Here is a 5,254-nt window from a genome sequence, read left to right on the forward strand (position 1 = left end):
TGGAAGTCAATTTTCAAATTATGCAGCCTGTCATATAAACAATTGAAAGCTAGCAGGAACCCTGGTTAGAATATTTACAAATAATATATGCCAATCACAGGAGGTGATTTTTATTTTAAAAGATCATACATTACCGAACGGCCACATCCTGCTTTAAAGCCATAGTAATTATTTGCTCCAGAGTGATGCCCTCAATTTGTTTATTTTTTGCATGACTGTAATGCCCAATGGTATACTGAAATACCATGTGAAAGACTAAGCCAATTTTTAATGTATAATACCATCGGCGAGCTATTAAATACGCAATGGAAAGAATTGGAAATTTATTCGGTTGATACTGCCCTCGTTGAATTAGAATAAATTAAACTTCTTCACGATTACGTCCTCGGGAATGAGATTGCGAAGGGCTGTTCCAGGGTTAGATCACTTCACGTCAGTAGCTGTGCTCAAGATGGTTAGTATTCTTTATGGGAATTAAGGTATTTCGGCACACAAAATTTTGGCGGGAGGGAGAATCGAACATCAGATTGGCATGGGGTGACTAGGCTGGGCCAATCTACATTCTCAAATTTTCTTGTTCTTTATCAATAATACAAAATATTAATAATAATAAAAAGTTCCAAGTTTTTCGAGTTTTCGTAGCTCCCTAGTTGCTGCGTTCGTATTCTGTGTAGGCTGTACTATTGTAATAGATTCAATTCTACTCTATGTAGTAATGGATTCATTATGTTTAACATAATGGTAATCATGGAGCATTACAGTAGTGCTCTGATCAATAACAGTACCGACAATTAATGCTAATTTATTGTGTTTTGGTATGTTTCTTTGTTTGTGTGAGGGGGCCCGGTGGGGGATCTCAGTGTCGGGAGGTATGAGTGAAGAAATAGCAATTTTCTTTGTTTGACTCAAAATTAAAAGGGGACACGGTGAGCAGTGAAACTAACATTTAAATAGGAATGGGTTCTTTATACAAGTCACACATTATGGCTTTAAACCTCATCTATGAATAGTATGAAATGAACAATGCATTGAATAAAGATAGAGATCGTTAACCAAATATTTACATAATGTTTCCATATGTTTTATTTTTATGAGACATTCACATTATGAAGTACATGAATTACAAATGATCACAATTTACAAAATATTTTGAATGTATCAGGGTCAGGGTTCAAATTCGTTTAAAAATTGTGCGTAGCAGTTTTGGGCTAATCCATCATAATCAGGATACTTCCATATACTAAAGCACTACAAAAAGTGCTATACAAGTGCAAAATTGGGTTGCAATTGCTTCAAAATAAGGAGCAAACTGCTATGCGATAAAACCGAATTCGAACCCTGATCAGGGTTGTAGAAAGTTATTTCTTCCTCAAGGAGACAGACACTCAAGTTCATCATTTGCTCAAATGAATTTGCATACTATATCATGTCCTATTTTAATAGGATTTCCTCAAAAACTTTCTGTAACCCTGATTGCATTGTAGCTTTAAATACCTTCATAAATTGACATTGCCATGAGTAGGATTGACCCTCTCCACACAGGTGTCAACTGCAGATGACAAGTTTCAAATTTTCAGCACAGATTGCACATTTTCATCAGCATATATTCGGAATCAACATGAAAAATGCATTTAAAAAATGAGTAAAAATAAGCCCAGCATTGGTTCTATGGTTCTTGAAATTTTGAGAAAATATCTCAAAACATTGTATGTTGAAGCCTATAAACGAATCCAATTTCACGCATTCCTACTCCTCAATGGCAGCCATAGCCGCGACGGGAACCCAGCTATCTCACCTAAAATGTGAAATGATGCGGCCTTGAAGGGTATTTTATTCTATCACCCGTGTTACACGTAGACAAAAGAATGATGACAGTTTACAACACAAAAGAATCTAACACTGAATTTTAAGCGGGTTTAATCCACCCAATTGGGCACTCACAACACCTGTTTGGTGCATGCGGGGACCCAAAAATGGCCGACCAAATCCTGACCATGACTTGGCTCGTTGGATTCGACTATAACTAGCTCACAGAGCATCAATCTTTCCCTAAAGAAGTCCTTTTTAGATTAAGACTGAGTTTTCAGTGTTCTAGCGAGTGCCATCTTCTGTGAGCTTTTAGATTCGATAGAGTTCATCATCAGCCCTCTGAAAAGGACTTCTCTAGGGAAAGATTAAATCTTACTCATCTTTACATACCTAGCATACCAAGTAAACATCTCAAAAAAAGTAACTAACTCCCCTTAAATAATGACCATTATTCAAAAATGGGTGATTGTGTTACAAATCTGTAAAAAGCGTTGGAAGCAGAATTTATTTCTGCACATTTTGACACCTCATTTGTAGCAATTGACTAATCATTGACGTCACAGCGTACATTTAAATCAATGTAACCCAAGATTTGAAAGTTGCAGTATATTACATTGATTTTGTACTCGGTGTAATGCAAGGAAATCTGTGTAATGATATCTGGGTGTTTTTATATTGTAAAAATTTGTATGTAAGTGCAACTTTCAAATCTGGACCTCACTACATTAAATTGACCGGTGTTTTGTTTTCTGGACTATCGTATCAAATGAGGTGTCAAAATGCACAGAAATAAATTAAATGCTGCTTCTAACGCATTTTATAGATTTGTAATACAATATTCCCCTTTTTCAATAATGGCCATTATTTAAGGGGGTTAGTTTTGTTTTTTGAGATGTTTAGTTTCAAATTGTGACATTGCCATTGACGGAGAATTATTCTCTTGAGACCTTGTTGCTTGTTATATGGATATACATAGTGAAATTTAGCCTTCGTACAATGATCCCTTACCAAAGTGAACAGCTAATTAACTAGGCTGTTACTCAGCAGTTGTAAGTTTGTAACAGCCAGTAGCTGCTAAATGCTTGGAACAGCTATAATTTAGCCTTCACATTTTTGAACAGCTATAATTATAGCCGTCACATTTTTGAACAGTTATAATTTAGCCTTCACATTTTGAACAGCTAGTTTAGCTATAGCTGTTCGATTTTTGAACTTGGCTTATAGCTGTTAGCCAGTTATAGCCTTCTTCCTCAGTGGTTGACCCATTTTGCAGGCTTAGTACATGCTAAGTGAAGGCTAATCATCGAACAGCTAGTGAAGGCTATTATTGAACAACTAGTGAAGGCTATTATTGAACAGCTAGTGAAGGCTATTATTGAACAGCTAGTGAAGGCTAGTGGAGGCTGTCACTAGCTGTACCTAATTTACATAATTCATCATTTTGAAGGCTTAGTACATGCTAAATTAAAATAACAGCTACTATCTGAAGGCTGTTCAGTGAAGGCTTTCAAACAGCTAATTGAAGGCCTTCATTTATGGTAAGGGATCTTTGCTTGCTTCCAGGGACTATGAACTTGATATCCACTGGAATAGCATCTAATTTGGCACTTCAAAACACAGAGCCTACGAACACATGCATTAACCTTGACCTTACATATTCATGTGTTCTTTAAGAGGCAACATCGTTGGCCAGGCCAACTAGCCGTGGAGGTAGCAGTATCAATTACTAAATGTTTATAGTACTAGGATTTGGGTAGGTGACCTTGTCCTTACATATATCACAATGTTCTTTTACACAGTTAAGGGGGTACTACACCCCTGGTCAATTTTGTGCCTATTTTTGCATTTTTCTCAAAAATTATAGCGCATTGGTGACAAGTAAGATATGTATATTATACTAGGGCAAGGACTAAAACTACTGAACTGAAAATTCAGCAATTCAAGGCAAATAGTTATTGATTTATTGATCAAATATGGGTTTTCCCTCATTTTTGACTGTAACTCCACAACTGTTGTCTGTACTGAAATCAAATTTGCAATGCAGTAGCTGTAGTCGTTGCCCCTATAATATGCATATCGTACTTGTCACCACCAAATGCGCTATAATTTTTGAGAAAAATGCAAAAATACGCACAAAATTGGGCAGTAATACCCCCTTAAGTTAGACTCTTCAGTTATCATGGATATGTTTCGCCATAAAATGTTGAACTCCTTATAACATTTTATGAATAAATCCAGATGTGCTGTTTCCTTGTTAAGTATATTATGTGACATGATCTGGTCCATGGGGCCAAAGGAGGCATTTTTGACAATTGAGTTACTATAATTTGAACCTTATAAAAACATTAGGCTATCAATCATATACTGAAAACACCAATCTTGCATACTTGGTTCTAAAGTTATGAAGTTTTGTGATGTCTATTTGCACATCCGCCATCGGCGATGTGCATTCTTTTTACCGCGTTCTTCTTCTTTCTTTCTTCTTCTTCTTCTGTCAACACTATGATCAGCCATCGTAGCCACATGCTTTCAGGCATGTTGACCATACTTGGTCAGTATAACCGTTTGGTGGTGCCACAGATGTCACATGATCAACTTCCGGTCAAATGTCATCCACTTCGGTCAATGGCCAAAACTTGGATTTTCACTAAAATGCTACTCCTCCCACATATTACATAGCACCGTGGACGTCACTTACACACATGCATCATCTATAGCCAGTGTCTAAAAGTTATACCACAAAATTGGAATCAAAGGTCATTAAGGGGTTACTTCCGGTCAAAAACCAAAATTATCAAAAAAGTTTAAATTTTTTTTATCTCAAAATGTAAACAAACCAGAGTAATATACCCATCATACATGAATTAGTGTTACATGGTGTATGCATGGTATTTTTTATTTTGGGGGTCAAAGGTCATTAAGGGGTAACTTCCTGTTTTAGCTAAATAACTTCAAGAATTTTTATCTCAACAACTAAACATAGTAGAATTTTTAATTAAAAGTGGAACAATGCATTTTTTGTCGTTGTATATAAGGTTTTATTTTCATTGAGGTCAAAGGTCATTAAAGGGGTCAAAAGGTCAATCATAAATTTAAAAAATCATAATCCATGTATAAGTTCCGATAAAGCTGAAAATTCACCAGGAATATTCCTTATGACATCCTAAGCACTATGTAATATTTTTATGGGTCAAAGGTAATTAAGGGATCACTTCCGGTTCTCACAGATTCGAGTCATAACTCATTTGTCACTGCTGGCTGTGCATCCTCATGATGCAGGCTAACATAATCAGATCTCGTTTACATTATTGATTTTTATTTAGGGTCAAAGGTTATGAGGGTCACTTCCGTGTTAAACAAAATACCTTCTAAAATACCTGGCGGTTGTGCATGCTCGCGGTCGCAGGCGACCGCAACCAGATCTAGTTTCTTATTGTTTTTTTAT

This window comes from Amphiura filiformis, chromosome 10 (genome assembly GCF_039555335.1).
Source record: "Amphiura filiformis chromosome 10, Afil_fr2py, whole genome shotgun sequence".
In the NCBI taxonomy this organism is placed as follows: Eukaryota; Metazoa; Echinodermata; class Ophiuroidea; order Amphilepidida; family Amphiuridae; genus Amphiura; species Amphiura filiformis.